Genomic DNA, 19,368 nt, shown 5'->3' with positions numbered 1-19,368 from the left:
AAAAAAAAAAAAAAAGGAGCGTGGGGGTGCTGCAAAAAAAAAAAAAAAAGCCACACTCACCCAGTCACATGGCCATGTCTACCTAGCCACACCCACCTAGCCACACCCACAGAACCCATATTTGCATCCCACTCCTGCACCAGTTGCATCTTTTCCTGGGTCAGAGTCACAGTGCACAGTCACTCAAGCCCTGGTCATCTCACACTTGAATTATTGCAAAATTTTCTACATGGGGCTACCCTTGAACAGTATCCAGAAGCTAGAGCTGACACAGAATGAGCTCCAAGGGTGGCCCATATGTTACACCACTAGTTCCAAAAGCACTAATTGCCAGTTTGATTCCCGGTCCAATTCAAGGTGTTGATTATCATCTTCAAAGGCCTTCATGGTATGGATCCTGGTTATCTGAAGAACCGTTTCATCCTGATGGGATTAGCTTGCTCCACCTATGCTAGCATGCTGCAGTCAAAGAATTCTGGCCAGTGGGATCCAGGAGAAAAACTCTTTCTGCCACAGGAAAATTGTGCCCCCCAAAGTGAGATCCACTCTTTTGGCCTTATAAAAGGGTCTGAAGACTTGGCGCTGCCAACTGGCCTTGGGCTCCAATGGGAATGTGTCATTCTGTATGTGATTAATGGATTAAGATAAAACCCCCATCTCCTCTTCATGTGCTTCTTGCTCACTTCCCCTCCATCTTTGTCAATTTTAATTCATATTTAATGTTAGTATTAATGTTTTACTGTTTCATATTGGCATTTTAATTGATTGATTGCAAACTGCCTAGAGTCGCCTTTAATAAATAAATAAAAATGTTTTAGACGAATTGCTCAATAGCATTGTACAAATCATTCAAAAGAGGGGCCAGAGCTGCAAAACACTTGCAATCATCAGAAGGCACAGTATGCCTGTTTCAAGGCAGTCCTCAAGTTTTTCTAGGCCCAGAAGACACTCCTGCAAAGATCGTTCTACTCCTCTGTGCCTCAGATTCTGAGGGACAGTTCACTTCATTTGCACAGGCCTCGCATATTTGTTTCAGTGTACATCGCATAACAATAAATTCGGCTCTAATGGTTCTTGTCACTTCAACCACCGATCAACAAAAAACAAATGGAAATACTGTACAGGTTAAACAATTTTAAAAATGCATTTTTTTTTTTGAAAGAGGAGGAAAAGGGCAGGTACAGGATGGAGGGAGAATGCCTGGCAGTCAAAAAGTTTATCTTTGAGAGAAACAAGGCCTCAGCAAAAAAGAGAAACTTCATTTCTCTGATCAAAAGGCAAGCATAGCTGCAAGATCTCTGTTTTTATCAATGGGAACAAATGCAGGATTGCTACCTCAGTTTCTCCCAGCATGGCAGAGAAATTGGAATTATTTATGCCTCACACAAATAGCCTGGAAGATACTATAAAAATAAAATGTACATTATCACTAATTGTGAAGCGCATACCAACAATTAACTCACAATGTACACAGAGAAGTACACTCTCAAAATAGCAGCAGAGTTATTGATAAGACCTTTACCTTCCCAGATTTTGACCCCTTGTCCACACTTCTTCCTATTCAAACTTGTTGTATGCTGCAATACCTGTGCAGACAGACCTCATTTTCTATCAACAAAGGCACAATAAGCCACATTCCTAGCATATTTCAACCACAGACTTAAGCAACAGCTATGCAGCCAGCAACATATCTTCTATAACATCTCTGTGTTCTGCCTTTAATACAGGATCTAAAAAGGTTTGTAGGGCAGTTGTGTATATTTACTCCAGGTTCCACTATGTTTAGTAAGGGTTACTCCCAGGTAAGTGCAACACCTTATATACTTACAGAATAGTCATTAAAAATCAATCGCAAAGGACAAAAAAATAACATTTCTACTAACATGCACCAAAACTTTGCAGAACTAAATGCATGTTAAAAGCTTTATGGAATTGAGCAATGCAAATCATTCAAATACTGCAGCACAAAACATAAAAAGTATTTAGAAATAAGCTCCAGATTCTACAGAGTACTTATTTATGCCAAGAGATCTAACCCACTATACAGTTTGAAGGGTCCTTCAAATAAAGCAATGTTCCCATAAAATTGAGAACAGTAAGAACACAAACACAGAAGAAGCCAGATACAGCAGCTGTATCTGGCATTCTTCTTCCTCTATTTTGATAGTCCTGTTTCACAGTATTATATTGCTAATTTGTTTACTTTGTATACATTTTATCACTGGTTATCTTGATTCTTAAGAAATAAAGTTTTAAACAAATAGTAAATAAACCCTACAAGTGTAACAGTTTGCCCATAATAAAAATGGCAACCAATTCCACAATTCCCATTTGATGGAAAATAAACTTTTATTCTCAATTTTTTCAAATATCTCAATATGCATGTTCCATGCAGAAGGCACTACTGCATATTCAGGAATATTTCTTCTGGACATAATTAAGGATAAAGGAAGCAGCAAATTAATTTTGAAATAAGCATCAAAATTTGAGTATTCGAACACCAGTTCTTTATAAGCAGTCAGCAGCACAACTGTCTGAAGGAGACGGGAACATCTGTTTACATAAGACAATATTTAAAACAGCTCACTGACTGACAATGAAAATACGCTCAAATAAAACAAATATCGATTCACAGAGAAAATAGCAGTGGTCTTCATATGTTAACTGGAATAAACTTAAGTCTTTCTGTGCTGGCATAGCTTAAACCCAAACTCTCACCAAATGCACAAAAGAGGTATAAGCAATTGTGAAATAATCCCAAATTAGAATGTATTCTAATTATTTTGGGGAATAAAACCCTAAGTGGATTTTTTTAAAAAAAACTCAAAAGCAAGGAGTGTTAAGCAAGTAAGGGGAGGGGAGGGAAACCTTGACAATAAGATAGGTTTGAGGGGCTAAACTGACAGCTAGGTGCAACAAAAGAACACTTGAATGCACAAAAGTTTAGCAAGAATTATCCCATTATCTGGATAAATCATGTTGAGATTGAAAAGCTATTTTAAGGTGTCTCCAGGAATAAAAAAAATTGTGCATAGAAATCTGGAGGAGAGAAAAATGAATATAATACCATTCAAAATATGTCCGGTCTCAATGGGGGGAGGGGAGGAAAAAAAACCAAAACAAGAAGGAATGCAAACTCTTAAGAAATGCATGAAAAACAGACGGTTGCAGCGAAGGAGGAACACTGGGCAAAAGATATGGCCAAGAATGTGAGCATAATGTGAGATTAGAGTATTTTGTTAACAGAGCCCCACTTGCAGTTGCTACTAATCTTAGTCCAAAAAGAAATAGCCTTTAAGAGGAGAAAGCTTAGAAATGAGTTACTATCTTGAAAGATGAATTCTCTAAAATATAGGTAGTCGACTTGCAACCGTTCATTTAACAACTATTCAAAGTTATAGCACAACTGAAAAAAAGCTCACTCACAATAAGCGCTCACACTTATGCACCCACTGAAACACCCCTACGGTTGTGATTTGGATGTATTTACAATGGTTGCAATGTCCCAGGGTCACAATTGCCCTTTGCAATCTTCCCAGCTGTCTTTTGACAATTAAGTTATTGGAGGAAACTGGAATCTCTTAAAATGATCACAGTAAAAAAAAATATAACATTAGGTGTAACTCATTTAATGACATTGGTCAGCAATGGAAATTCTGGTGCCAATTGTGGTTGTAAGTTGAGGGCTTCCTTGTATATCAGTTATAAACTGAAGCATTTTCAGATTTTTTCCATATTTTCACACACAAGCTGCTCAGAAAAGTATTCATAAACACAGTGCAAAGGTTCAGCGCAGTGACAAGCCAATATATGCCCTCCCTGAACCAATGTATGGCAGCCAGTTTAGTCTAAGGCCTCAGGCTAGAAAGTGGGAGGCTCCAAGTTCAATTCCCACCTTAGCTATGGAAGCTAGCTGGGTGACTTTGGACCAATCACTCTGTCTCAGCCCAATCCACTTCACAAGGTTGTTGTGGAGAAAATAGGAGAAGGTAGGTATGTTTGATATGTTCACTGCCTTGAGTTATTTGTAAAAATAATAAAGGCAGGATACAAACTAAGTAATCCAAGGGAAACATTGCAATACTTGACAAAAATGTGTAACAGCTTGACTGAATATACTAATCCTGTCCACACAAATCTTCTAAACAAATCATTACTTTATGTGCTGTTTTCTGTTGTAGAGACAAAAAACATATGTGAAATATATGAGCCATTTTATTTAATGAACTAGAATTGACTAGATTGTAGGATTTAAATTACAAGATATCTAAAAAATATCAGACTTGACAAAATAGCTTTCTTTTCACTAGAATTTTTTTTCAATTTTACCCAGGGCAATTGTGTATAACTATGTGACCATATTTTCTAACCTGACTAATTTTCAGGACTAATCTGAAAAGGGAGCTGCTACTATTATTATTATTATTATTATTATTATTATTATTATTATTATTATTCAGCTTTCCGAAGGAAAATTCATAGGAAAATCCAAGAAAACTTTATAAAAATGCATATTCTAATAATATCTAAAATCAGTATCCTGGGAACATGTGAACACCTTTTGAAATCTTCTGACAAGTAAAGTCAATGGGGAAGCTAGAGCATGTATAAATTTCCATATTTTTTTGCATGAATGTAAAAGACTATGCTAATGCTAAGTGGTACCATTTGCATGCTAAATGTTAAATGATCAAAATAAGGGACAAAAATGAGTTTTTGAAAAGTAAGCAAGTAATTCTAAAAGGAATTATTTTCAAATAAAGGGCTGCTCTCCATAATAAAGATGTACGGTGGCCATATGGACAGCAGACACTGTGAGTATTGTTTGCTTTCTATAACATTTCATCAGCTCCTTCTTTCTTCTTCACTTCTCATGACTTAGAGCCCCTTTCTTTATTCTCATTCTGGTGTGATCTTGCAGTCTCATCTAATACCAAACTGTTTACTGCTCATTCCACTGTCCATAGGCCTTTCTCACCATGTCTGCCATACCCTTATCTATGTGCTAAATTCCTCACTTAAGTATGTATTTGAGCCCTTGTTTTGTCAAATTCTTTCAAAAACACTATTCCAAGGATCACTATATTCTAAACGAAAGCTTATGAAAACTGCTTTCCAGACAGGCAAGCTTTCCTAGCTTAGGGAATTTATTTAGAAAGCTGTTAGAAACTCTAGGACATAATTGATTTTCTGTTCCTTTAATATATGTCCTCTGGGCCTTGAGGTCAGATTGAGGAATAACCCCGAGAGAAGAGTTGTAGAGGTTTTCAGTATTTTCTCCCCCATTTTACTGCTTGGTATGTTTTAATGTGTAATGTTAGCTTTTATTGTTTTTTTTTTTTAAGTGGTACCCAGAGTCACATAGCAGGGTGGCCATATAAATGCATAAATAGATCTGGTTTTTTAATAGAAATACAGGTAATCCTCAACATACTACTATAATTGAGCCCAACAGTTTCATTGCTACCCAAGACAGATTTTAAGTGTGTTTTGCCCCATTCTACGATCTTTCTTGCTTCAGTTGATAAGTGAATCACTGCAGTTATTAAGTTAGTAACATGGTCGTTAAGTGAATCTGGCTTCCCCATTGACTTTGCTTATCAGAAGGTCACAAAAAGGAGGTCACATGTCATGCAACTGTCATAGATATGAACCAGTTGCCAAGCGTGTGAATTTTGATCGTGTGTCCATGGGGATGCTATACCAGTAATAAGTATGAAAAGAAGTCATAAGTACTTTTTTCAGTGCCGTTGCAACTTTGAATGGTGACTAAATGAATGGTTGTAAGTTGAGGACTACCTGTAATCAATCTAATTAGCCACATGCACAATACCTGGCTGTACATATGTTAAAAAACCATGAAGAAAACTTGGTATGTTAACATACCAAAAGACTTGGTCAATTAAAACATATTATCTGCAAGCCATTTTTCCATATAACACGATAACAGTGTTAAATCAATAAGCATATTTTCAAATGTCTTAAGAGATAAGAAGTATTATTGACTATGAACATTTTTATTGATACACTTTGGTATACTGACAGATTATTTTTATATTTTATATATTGTAGACAGTATTTTGTATACTAGAAATAAACACCCAAAGTCATTGAGAGTTGGGTGGCATATTACTGTTACTAAAATTATCTATTAGGAAAGCAAAATAAGTAGGCATAAATCTGATATACAAAGAGAATACTGTGGATAGCAACTGAATTAATTTAAGACAAAGACTAGCCAATAAATTAACAATATTAAAAGGTAATAAATTAAAAACCCAGAATGTATTTTTCCATAATTGTATCTACCCATCACAGAGATCACAAAAAAGCACGCAGGTTTTGGAGTTTTCCAGAATTCTTCAGCAGGCAAGGAGCTACCAAAAATTGCATAGTCAAAAGCATAAAAACTACATATAAGGTTTGCTTACTATTTTGTCTGACGAAACATTTCTACTTCAGAATAGGCATATTAAAGATATTATCCTCAGAAGGGAAATTAAGGTGATTACAATATCTTTAGAAAAGAGTTCATTACAGCAGCTGCTTAAACGTTGCAAGTGATTATGAACAAGAAAAACCTTGGGGATCCTTCTATTTGATTCTCCACGTAAAGACAAAGGGGGGTTATGTTTTTTTTAATGTCTGTGATGCAAGAATGAAGGAGAATAGCACAGCAAAAACTTGAATATATGTGTAATATGTAGGGAACAATCTCTGTTGGCCTGTTGCTGAATACAACGGAAGATTGAGTTTAGGCATATTTGAAAAAACGTATTAGCCTCCAGCTTTTCTGTTTCTTTTCCTTCTCTTTGAACATGCCCATCCCTTATCTTTCACAATGTCTCTCTTTTTTTTTAATCTTCAGATGCATCCTGTCCAGCCTGAAGCAAAATGTTGTTGTTTTTTTCTTTTACTAACTGTTCTTGTTTAACCTCTAACACAACAGTTAGCAATAATTTGTGTACCACTGATCAAATCAATATGTTTTATCACTGCACATTATTTAAAGAAGCAATGCTGTACATACTTCCTTGAAAGGAAACCATACTAGCTTGGTTTTAAATAAACATAAGACCATAATACATTAGAAATAAAAAACATGCATGAGATAGCGTTGAAGAAAATAAAAAAGAATAAAGTTTAGAGCAAAGTGTATGTTTGCACAGACAAGAAACACGTCATACATTTTTATTTTCTATTCATATCCAACCTTTCCTCCAAGAATTTATATGGAATCTCCTTTCTTTTTATCCCTACAGTAAGAATTTTATGAGAAATTTTGGACTGAGAAAGACATTTCATGGATTTAAACATAGCGTTTTCCAATCCTAAAACATAACACACTTAAAAATGAGTAGTGGGAATAAAAATTAAATTTTCCCATTCTTGTTCCCACACAATTCACTTATAATGTTCACTTGCAATGGATTTTGCTTTTCATCTTATGCAAATTTTCTCAAATGTCCCAATGTTCATTAGATCTTACTTCCAGGTAGGTGTATATAAGATTACACACCCTAATCTTTTTATTGGTCTCCACATGATCACCTTTGCTATATTACTATTTCCTTTAAAAAAGATAATCAGCCAAGGAAAATATTATTTATTAATCAATCCTAAATCATAGAAAGCATTAGTAAAGGCAAATTATATTGAGCAGACCTTATATATCTCCCAAAATGTACGGCACCAATCCACAGAGTCCTGTTATATACAAATGTTCCAGGTTTTGCAGTATAATTAGGGATTACACTCATGATTTAATGCTTTAAGGGCTGCAACTATGGAAGATTTTCACTTTGATGTTATAAATATGCCCTCCTCACTTTCTCCTTTCTACTTCTTTTATGGGAATGGTAGTAGTAGCAACAGTCATTCGACCAATAACAATAGTGTTTGCTAGAATTATTTAAGAAAATGTATTTTGCTCCTTTGGCATGCTTGCAAGAAAGCTAAAACTGCATGTCTTTGGTTATGTAAATTCCAAAATGAAAATACAAATCATTTTAGTTAAGTAGAAAAATGCAATGAAAACTAAACTAGGAACATCACCGATATCTCAATACAATTACAGAAAGCAAATACAAAAAAATATTTATGGGGGGGGGGGGATGTGGTGGCTTTTAAAGTCTTGACATTGATTTAAGCAAACAGCATATTTAAAGCAGATATGCTGAACTACTTTGTAATAAAATAAATAAATAAAAGTACTTAGCATTAGCATATACATTTTAAAGCAGCAACTGTAATTTGTTTCCAAACAGCAGCAGCCTTTATTGTGCATGTGTGTAAAAAAAATATTCAAAATGGTTCAAATTTGAAATGTTTTGAGGTTGGAACATTTTTAACTATGTAAGAATGCCCTGTGTCAAGCAGAAAACAGTTCAGACTCAAAATATCTTTGCACATCTTTGTAATGCAGTTACTAAGTAAAACACCACGATACAAACTGATATGCTATACACATATTTGTGTGCCAAAGAGTGGTGTTCAATGCAAAGAGGTCCAGTGTTTCTTCTGAAGCAATATAGTCTGTTAAACTACCGCATAAAGCATAATCAACAAGCTTCATTTTGCCCCACCCCATCTCCAGGGCACATATTCCATATCTCCAGTTTATTTTTGTGTGATTAAACTACATGAATGTTATCCAGAGAGTATACTTTGCATCTTTATAGCCAGTGCTATCTCCATTATGCTAAAGATAACGGCAAAGTCTCAAAGGCACATGCAAGACATATGTGCATACGTTTTTATGTGACAACCTTACAATTTCTTCCAAAGCCCTGGAAGCTAGTGCAAAAAGAAAAAGAAAAGTCAGCCTTGGCTTATAAATTTTGTCTATTATTATTAGTTAAATAAAAGAAAGTATTCCCCCTCCCCAGATATTCAGATGACTTCCCTCCAATTCATTATATGGTAACCTATAGATAGGCCATCCCAAAGTTTTGATCAATAAAATGACTCAATCTTGAGAAACTCCTGTCCCAAAGACGAAATTTGCTCAGCATACCTTCTGAATTAAAGGTGCGCTTCACAGCATGTGTATTTCTCTGGACCTTCTGAAGAAAGAAAAGATCATTGAGTCATGTCTAAACATTGTCTCAAAGCTTCTAGCTGCTCTTAAAATTGGCCCAATTTTTTCTTTTCTTTTCCTTGCGTAAGGACCTAGCAAGTTTGTCATTTAAGCTCAGAATTAAGAACATAGTTTGCTTGCTCTTAACTACCACTCTTCACAATTCTTCCTTACAACATTATCTCTGTTCCATTCTGGTACCTAAGTTCACATTTTCAAGCCCATCCACCATGAGTAGCAGCTGCAAGAAAGCATAGAGAGGTATGCTGGTAAGATATATTAAGCTGCTAAGATGCAAAAGGTGGTTAATCAGCTCTGTCCTATTCACCCATACAAATCATTCCAGGATCCAGATTTTGGTGTAAATCTGAAAAAAAAAAAAATGTGCTTGGGTTTTTTTTTTTCTGCCAAGCCATAACAGATTCAGAACGATTGAGCTGAAACTCAGCATCATTCAGGTTCAAATTGAAATATATATTTGGTGCCTACCTCTAATACAAATTAATGAACCAAATATGTTATGTGCAAGATTACAACTATATTTCCAGAGATTCTGGTTCTGTTCTGCACTAGATTCTAACAATACTCTACGTAAGTGAAAGCAGAGTCCAAACCACTACATTTTAATTCTATGCAGCCTCAGATATATTGCCTTTGATATGGAAATATTCTTGTTCTCTCATCTTCACATACAGTCTCACGCACAGAAATCTTTATCTGATTCATAAAAAATAAACTAGAATCCAATCTCTACACCTGACCTCAGTGCTTAGAAGTTTTTTTTTACTAAGCACAGTGTCACTATAAAAAGAATGGCTAATAGTGGGGTAAAGTTGGATATTCTAAACAATGATAGGAAAGGCCTATGGTTAAAAAACCTGTCCGTATAACATTTCTGAGATTGTACAATCTTCTCTCATTGCAGATAGAACTGGCTATTTGCTTCCCCTGTACATAATTGAGAAACTGCAACATCCCAACACTATTCCTTCTCCCAATTTAGTCAAAGATGTTTTAAAAATAAAGGTTATGCTCCTACAGTATAAATAGGTCCTTAATTGTTCTCATGCAGTTTTACTTGAAGCTTCTCTCTATATCAATTTACACTTTTTAAAAACATGACATTACCAGAAGTCAGCCAGCAAAACTCTCAGATTTCCTAGTAGCACACAGAGCAGCAGGACCACCTACCCTGTAGGTAGAACTGTTGGGGTACATTGAAAACATGGCTGCACATGATTTCTATTTTGTAACTATATTAACACGAAAATTTTGGATTTCAACAAGTCTAATCTGTTCACCACAACATGAAACTATACGTAATTACAACTTCTGGAATGCCAATACAGTAACTAGAACATGCTGTTTTTATAAACCTATAAATAACCTTCAAGGATAACAATCCCACCACTGCTGCTTGCTGGCTAATCTCTTCATCATATTCTATCGAATATTCAGTAAACATCCAATGCATAAATGTAATCTTGCTTACAATATTCTTTTTATATATACAAATAAGATTCATTAGATACTGAAACACCTGTGACTTGCAAGTTTCTAGATTAATTGTACTTCCTAATTTATTGTACCTACCTCTGCTTCTAATGGAAAAAATTGCTTCATTTCACAATAAAAGTTCATCTACTTTGTATTATGAGTCACTGGTAACTAGTATCTCTTATAAGCTCGATGTTTTCTGATTAGATAAATGCCAATAAATTGAGTGTTAAGCTTTAAAGGAATTCATATAGGAATTCATAGAGAACTAAAACTTACTGAGTTGCCAAACAAACAAGGAAAGAAATCAATCAGTATGTATCAATCCCTATTTCCTGAACATAAAAACAGATTGTCCAAGTTCCTGTTCTATTAACTGAAAGAGAATTATTTAAAATTTCACTGTGTAATTGAATCAATATATGACAGTTATATGTAATAGATTTTTTTTAATATCAAATAGCCCATAACTTTCCCAAAAATGCAAACTGGAATTTGCTATAATATTTCATGTAAGCATCAAAAACAGTGGCTAACTTTAAAATAATTAGATATAATTATTAGATATTTTACAATTACTAAAATAAATATTTGAAGAACTGAAACATCCAGTCTTAACACATGGAGTTTCTTAATTGCTAGACATGTTCTGGTAGCTAGCATACTTATGTCTTCTAGTCCACATAATTTACAATTCAGTATTACAAAATATGTGTTGTAGTAGGACCTGCAAACCTATTACGCCCATCGAGGATTAAGCCCATTTAATGCAATAGGACTGAACATACATTCATAGGATTGTACTGTAAATCTTCCAAAAGTCAGTGTGGCTTACATCTATGAAAATACAGATAGGATTGCACAGTTGTTGGACATTGTAGGCTGTACCAAATAACTACTACCCAAATATATATGTTTACTTAACAAAATGTCTATTCCAGTCTGAAAATTCAGAGAGCAGTCCTTTAAAAAAAGGAATTGTTTTGCACCAGTTAATAAGAATACAATGAGAAACACCTATATATTTTGTGGTGTGTGTGTGTGTGTGTACATATGTGAGTGTGTGTGAGTGTGTGTTAAGTGCATGATATGTAAAGAACTTTTATCATATTCTTTGGTTGCAACCTGTTGCAATACTATAAAAAGGGGGAAAGAAAAACATTTTAGGATCCAAATATTGTCTGAAAAAATGACAGTTTACAAATCTTTTAAGGAACTGCTAATCTTCCAATAAAATACATTCAAATTATCACATTGTAGAAAACACCTCAGCAACCCAGTGCCATTCTGAAAATTCTTGTTTTTGTAACTGAATCCAATTCCAGCATACAATTTTACAATAACAATTTAATAAAAAAGCATTCTAAGAAATTAAAATTTTACTGTGGAGCAATGCTTTGCATACACATTTGCATGCATACAAGTGGATATATATACACATGCACATATAAAGTACCAGCCAAGCACACTATATTCATGACAGAGCCACAATACGAATGGATAATATAGACAGTAATAAAATATTTAAACAACGCATTGCTTCTCATTACAAAGACACATTACATATATAAGAAGCTTATCATCTTTCAGTTTTTGACCATATATGTCTAACAGCATTTTTGAAAAGGCTAATGGGTATTTCTTAATATAATAAAAGCACTTCTGAAACTGAATAAGGTTATGACTGAAAAAGCATTTCGGTGTTCGGTGTTCACCGAAAACAAAACATTTACTTTGTTATAAAACATGGTCTTCATCTTTTTAATAGACTCCCCATCACAAGGATGAAAAAAAATAGCATTTATTTATGTATTTTTCTTTCCAGGAACAGCTTGGCCCATTAACCCCTCATTAAAAAAGACATGGTCAAAAAACCGGACTAGGATAGGAGGTATGCAAGTCTGAACCAAAAAGATATATGTTTTGCCTCAGGTGAATAGCTCAGCATGAAGTACTGCAATTACCTCTCTCTCTCTCTCTCTCTCTCTCTCTCTGTGTGTGTGTGTGTGTGTGTGTGTGTGTTTTAAAAATGCTTGCTCTTGTTTTAAGGAGGAATAGATTGGACCATGCACGGATACACCCTGCAATCACTAAAATGGGTTGAAATCTACCTGAACCTTAAAAAACAAGACAGGCTTTGGAGGGGGAATTCTGACCAAGGTACATCACTCGACCCAAAAGCATCTCTCTGTCACAGGATCCCAATGGGCAAGGCTAGCTAGATCACAAATACCCTTTCACACAGGCCAATCTGAAGATGTTGAAGTACATTTAAGTTCCACATCAAATTATTGTGTCAAGATATGCAAGAGATGAGAGGGATGGAGTTCAGAAAACAAGTGGAATTACTTTCCCGGGTAGCATTTATAGCTCGATATTCAAAAGAAAGCACTCCAACCAGCTTACAAAGATGAAGCAAACCCACAACAGAAGCAAAAAAGAATACTCTTTTAGAATATTATGGTCTGTAGAGCTGACACTTTCTCCAATTGTTTGGGGGTGGGGGGAATGAGATTATTGAACTGATGTCTGCAGTATGGATGACCCCAGTTATACCACTACCACCACACGACACCTGCACATCGCTACGGTTCACCTACAAACTCAGCCGAAACTCGGGATGCCATTTCCCTGCTGTGCAGACCAGTCTACTACCAGCCACCCCTTACGTCAGGGCGGTCGCGTTATAAGCTTCCTGGGACTACCGCCGCGTAAACGAGTTGTGGCAAGTATACAAAAGAACCGCGCAGGAGGCAACCACCCAACTACGGCCAAGCCACTCTTTTTGGAGGGGGGGCGACGCGGGGAGTGGAAGAATGAGCGCGGGAGGCGGATAACGCGCGGCCAGCCCCGCGGGAGCAGCAACTCTTTCAGCCTGCCGCCTCGTCGTTCGCGCTCAGCGGACGCTGGCGGGAAGGCGGCGCAAGGGCGCGCACTCTCTTCCCTTGCTGGATGGGCCCCGCTTGGGCAGGCGCTCTGCTCCGGCTGCCGCCAAACCTCCTGAGGGAAGGAAAACTTTGCAGGAAGTCCACTAAACCTCCTGGGTGGGTGGGGGGGCTTCTCGACCTTCACGTCCCCTCTCAACACACACACACACACGCGCGCGCTTTCTCAATGGGAGAAGGCAATTCTATAAGGGAGCCACAGGCTGCCTTCTTTCTTTCTTCTTTCTTTCTTTCTTTCTTTCTTTCTTTCTTTCTTTCTTTCTTTCTTTCTTTTCTTCCTTTCTTTTTCTTTCTTTTTCTTTCTCCCCCCTGCGCCTCCTTGCAAGTTGTAAATCGCCCGCTGAGTTTATATAGAATATATCGGAACTTGAGCTAAGTAAAGCTCCCCCCTTTCCTCTGGCCCTTTTTTTTTTGGTTTGTTGTTGTTCTCCCGCCTCGCGCGCAAGGCTCCCCCGCTATCCCTAAACCTCCGCTCCTTCCTTCCTTCCCGAGGCGTTAGAAAGTCACCGATTGGAGGGAAAGGCCTGCGAATGCAAATGACCTTGGTCTCCTCGACATCTCCCCTCCCTCTCTCTCTCTTTCTCTCTCTCTTCCCCGAAGGGTGTCAAACCAGCTGCGCCCCAAGCAGAGGAGGCAGCGGGGGTCTTCCCTGCAGGGCTGCTATTGTGGCAGCAGAGAGATTGAGGCGGCCGGCGGGGGCTGCTGCTCTCTGCAAGCAGGCGCTAACCCGGCTTCAGGTTCACCCCCAGCCTTCTCTAGAGACCTGAGTTCAGATCTAAGCACTGGTGTAACTGTCAAATTCCCTGGATGTCATAAACACACACACACACACACACATCTAAAATCTACATGTATGTTTTTCTGCGAGATCCCTTATTTCACAGGGGGGAGGGGGAACCTCTTGTCCAACTCGCATTTGGTGTATGAATTCCAGTTACATTGTATTGGGTTGCCATCCTGCTGCTCTTTGGCTCAGCGAGTTTGAGAAAGAAAGCGTGGGGAGTTCGATCCGAGTTCCTCCCCTTCTCCCATTCTAAATTTGATTCCAAAGTCGAGGTAGTTGAATTGGCTAATTCTGAATGCAGGCTATTGAGAGAGGCCAGGCACAGCAGTATATACCCCTGTATAGCAGTGGGATACAATGTGCTGAATTGGCAGTCTAATTATAAATGTGGCATTTGGACCTCTTTACAAGCCAGTGCCACCTTACCTTATGAGGGAACTTCAACTACAGCAACTGTTCAAAACAAAATGCCATTACGGGATCAGCTTCATCCAACACTGGAACTAGCCAAGAGATTGTTTTACAAATAAGTCTTTCTCACTTAACACAAGAATGTATTATAAGAAACACAGTTAAGGAGAAGGAGGCAGAGTTTAAAAGAAAACGCCTCAGAAGTTCTCTGCCAGGTGTCAAGCTACTCTGAGCTGCCAACAAAATCCAAGTAACCTAATTATTTTCCTTGGTATCTGCACCTCCCTAAAAATACATTTGACGCGAGGGTGGGGGGGGAGGCAACTCAGATTTATTTTTAAGGAAGATTAAGATACAGATCCAAGGAGAGATGCACATTCAGAAGGCAAAGGCATGCGCGCGCGCGCACACACACACATAAAATCCTGCCTAATCCATACCTTTTGAGTGACAAAGGTTTGAGTTGTACATCCTATTCAGTGCAAAGGTTTCAGTACAAGGGCAGTCTAGTTCTAAAATGTATGTGTATTTGTGTCTACATACGTGTGTGTAGTTGCTACCCTCTCTCTCTCCCACTCGTTTATGATTTAGCAACAGATTAAATATTCTGTTTTGTCCCGAGGTCCCATTCTTTTCAGGCAAAACCATAGTGAAAGCTCGAAGTATTTTTAAATGAATCTCTTCTCCTCTCTCCCCCCCCCCCGCCCCACAAATTAAAATTAGGTCCAAACTTGCCTACCCTACGTCAAGCGGGCTATTAAAAAGAAACCCACATGCAAAACGTTTTCCTAATCTGCATAACAACAGGCCGAAAGGAGCTTGTTTATCTCGGAAAGTTTCCGTGTCTGTGTTTTTGGGGAAACACCCTGGAGGCTACAAACTAATCTCCTACCCGCAGGCTCCCAAGCCCGGGCACGATCTCCCTGACACCCAGACACAACAACGCTCCGTTGCCTTTTCGACATTTGCCCCTCTCCTCTCGCCGTCCTTAAAAAACAAAAAACAAAAAAACCCACCCAGAAAACCTGCCCCGAGCAAAAGCCAACCGGCAACGAATCCAATCGAGATCGTCGGTGCCTCCGATTGAGCCCACGGGCCTGCTTGGCTCAGGCGCGGGTGTGCCTCCAACCAGCGAGTCTGGGTGGCGAGGCGGAGCGGAGGCCCCGAAACGGCAACCGGGGACGCCAAAGCGCTGGGGAGCTCCGTGCCATCGAAAGCGGCTTAAATTATTCACGGGCAAGTCGCGGGGGCGCCCTGTGTGTGTGTGTCTCTCTCTCTGTGTGTGCCGTGCCAGAGCGGCACATCGACCGCCTTCAATCCCACGCTCGCTCACAGACCAACGCGCACCCTTAATCCTGATTTATACCCCGCCTCGGAACAGCTTTGGTTTCCCTACCTCGGTAAAGAATTTGAAATTCACGGGCGCGCGTTCGTGGGGGAGGGGGGGGGTTGTTCCCACTAGAAAAGTGCCGGGGGGGGGTCGCAACTCAAACTACTGCACACCACCGGTTTAAAGTCGGCAGACAAGTCCCCGAAAAACAGCATGCAAGCGTGGTGGGTTGAGAACCGGCAGAATTACACAAAACAACCAAACGCTCAACTAGATCTTCCTACCGGGACTTCTTGCAAACACTCAACTAAAACGGGATCTTCTCCAAGCAGCAGGAGCACTTTTGAGGGGAAATTGGGGGGGGGAGGCGAGCGAGGAGACACCTTGCCGCACCCCTCCCCCTCCCCTTTCTAAGCAAGCCCGTTTAAAATTCCAGCTCCGCGGGCAGCCTCCGGGCGACCCAGGTTGCACGGAAAGGTAACACAAAACGAACAACCACGAAGCCCCAGAAAGAAGAAGAGAAAGAGTGAAAAGAAAAATAAGACTTCCTGGGAACTTACTTTACGGTTACTTTAGGCGCTATCCTTTTCTTCCAGCTGGCAAGGAAAGCTGTTTTGTCCAGGTTGCCTACTTACGGATCAGTCCGTAAGGCTACGGGGGTTTATTTTAATTTATGGCTTATGCATTCTTTTAAGGTCGATTTGCATGACCTCCGGCAAGAGCTAAGACACAGCGAGAACTCCCCCGCTGAATGGAGGGCGAGCCCACAACGCCGCCAAGAGCTCCCCTTCTCATGGTGTAAGCAGAGCCCGGTGTGTTTTTGAGCTCTTTTTTTTTTTTTCCTCCCCCTCCCTGTAGAACACAAATGAGGGTGTGATATCAATTTTAAAGTTTTCGGTATAACTTTATCCTAGCCTCTCTGCCTGCCGAGAGATAAGGCGCCACGGACGCGGCAACTCCTCGATAGACTGCCCCTCTGTGGCCAAAGGCAGTATTGCCTCGATCCCTCCCTCCCTTTCTAAAAGATCTCTCGGCCGATCTAGATCGATAGAGAGATATATTAAAGCACGCTAGCGCCGAACTTCTGGAGAAGTTTACCCACCTCAAAAGTTAGCAGACGGGATTCAAGGCGCTAACACACCTCCTCATTCCCCCGCTCCTACTAGGAGTTTTGCGGGCGAAGGCAGGGCGCCTCTCGGAGGAATGACAGCCGCTTTTGTGTCCCCCAAAGTTGACGTTTGAGGTTTTGTTTTTCTGCTCCCGTTCCCCTCGCCTTGCCTAGGCTAGTACCTCTGTCTTGCGCGCAACCTCTCTCGAGCGCCATGTGTTCGCAAGGCAGGCAGCGGGGTGATCTTAAAATACAACATGGATCTGTCACTACGTTTTAAAATAGACGCCACTTGGAGGGCGGAAGGGAAAGGAAGCGGGGAGGGGTGGCGGGTGGGGGAGACAGAGGCAGGGAGGAGAGAGAAAGAGAGAGGAGAAACGAAGCGGCATTGTTGTGGTTTCTCCTCTTTACGCAGACTTTGGGATCTTTTTTTTCTGAAAACTCACCCCAGATTAGCAGCGCAACGACTTTCTCCGTCAGTCTGCTGTTTCCCTTCCCATCCCCAGCGCCGCCGCCACGGCAACCCCCACTCCCCAGACAGCCTAGCAGTAAGGAACCGTGCCGGGAAATCATTCAGAAATCTCTGAACTTCACAAGCTACCTCCGGACGCGGCGGCTGTTGTCGCGGCGGCTGCTTTGGTCAATTGCAACTAACCAGCCCTTCAAGAAAAGCACCAGGAGTGCCGTATTCTCTCGCATATGTCGGCACCAATGAAAGGTGGAAGACCCTCTTACAGCAGGATCGAGAGATCTACACCAAAGCCAAGCTGCCCCCCCCACACACACACACACAGACAGACAGACAGACAGAGAGAGAGAAACACACGCACTCGCAACTTCAGTCAACAAACAGGACGTAAAGATGCAATAAGCGCTGCCTGGGTTTTCCTGCCAAGTTACCTTCTTCGAGATCCAGTGTGTCGATTTAAAGAAGGGGGGGGAAGCCTTGGAGTCTTCCTTTTAAAAAAAACAAACAAAAATTCTGCAGAGACGAAACAGTAAGGAAACAGGAGAAGCGCGACTGACTCTAGGACAGCGTGAATAAACTGCAAAATAATATGCTATACTAGCGAAAGAAGCAAGCGCAACGGGCCGCGGCTGACGATTCTCCGGCCCATGGTTATGCTGCAAAAATCAGATCTTCAGTATAAGTTTGCTGATGGGTTGCCTGGAGATTTAATTACAATCGAAGAGTCATTATTATTTGTTGTTGGGCTTGGTTCTCTCTCTTCCCCCCCCCCCCCCCCCCCCACCTTTGGCCGCCTCCCGCCCCTGCGCGCCGTCCCTCCCTCCTCCCTCCCCCTCTCCTGCGCGCACACACACACACACACACACAAGGCACCCAAGTGAAGGCGCCGCTTTACTCCTGTCAATCTTGCAAATCAATACGAGCGGCCATGTCGTAAGTATTCAAAGCATTTCCCTTCGCGCAACATCAGAGAGTGGCCGGGGCATCGATCGGAGAACGGCGAAAAGGAGGCAGGGCGGCTGCTGCCGTCGCGCGCCCGCCCCCAATGGCAAAGGCAGCAGCGGCAGCAGCAGCACGCGCTGAGGAGCGGGGGGGGTGGGGTGGAGAGGGAGATTGAAGGGCCGGAGAGAAAGTGAGCGCCAAAGAGAAAGTGAAATTTCATTCTCTCTTTCCCTCTCTCTCACCCCCCCCCCCCTTTCCCTCTTCCTCCAACGCACGCGCGCACGCTTTCCCAACCACAAGCCGTCTCACCTCTCCCTTCGCCCCCTCTCGCTGCTGCTCGCTTGCCGCCGTCTCTCTCGGAGAGCTATTAAGTTCACACTTCCCTGAGAGTAAAGTCCACCCCGAGGGAATTTTAACCTACAAGCGAATTGCGAGGCAACGGGGCTGCAAAAAAAAAAAAAAGGCATAGCTCCGATGGGGCCGGCATAAAGTAGTCTCTAAGGTTTACTGCCCAGAAAATGCGTTTTGTGAGGCTCGTCCGTAAATAAGCCTGGTTCCGATATGACAAAACAGTAAATGGACACCCAGGTTTGCTCAGAAGTAACCCTTTACTTCGGACAGCAAGAGGGCAAACTCCAGTGAGGTTATTCCCAGTTACAAGTAAGACCGTTGAAAAATAATTTAGGAATAACACAATTCTATGGAAATAATTCCTGGGTACAACTCTAAATGAAACGCTTCTCTATTCGTCTTTTTATTCCCGCCAGCTCCATTTATTTATGAATGGCATAGTCAAGCCAACA

At 40.4% G+C, this 19,368-nt stretch overlaps 1 protein-coding gene across 4 annotated transcripts in view; it reads right to left on the bottom strand.

Annotated features, from left to right (window-relative positions):
* Positions 1–17,789, bottom strand: part of SOX6 (SRY-box transcription factor 6) — a 487,451-nt gene extending 469,662 nt beyond the window's left edge. For 2 of the 4 annotated variants that reach the window (XM_087950910.1, XM_087950913.1), the window contains exon 1: positions 17,149–17,299. The gene's annotated coding sequence lies outside the window, so the exon portion shown is untranslated. Of the gene's footprint in view, positions 1–17,148; positions 17,300–17,600 lie in introns of those variants that run through there. The other 2 variants (XM_087950911.1, XM_087950909.1) reach the window with 2 other exon arrangements.
* Positions 17,790–19,368: the final 1,579 nt, after the last annotated feature.

The sequence above is a fragment of the Notechis scutatus genome, chromosome 1, assembly GCF_049901735.1.
Source record: "Notechis scutatus isolate UNSWTSFEM ecotype Mainland chromosome 1, rNotScu1.2, whole genome shotgun sequence".
Lineage (NCBI taxonomy): Eukaryota > Metazoa > Chordata > Lepidosauria > Squamata > Elapidae > Notechis > Notechis scutatus.
This window is presented reverse-complemented; position numbering and strand designations above follow the sequence as displayed.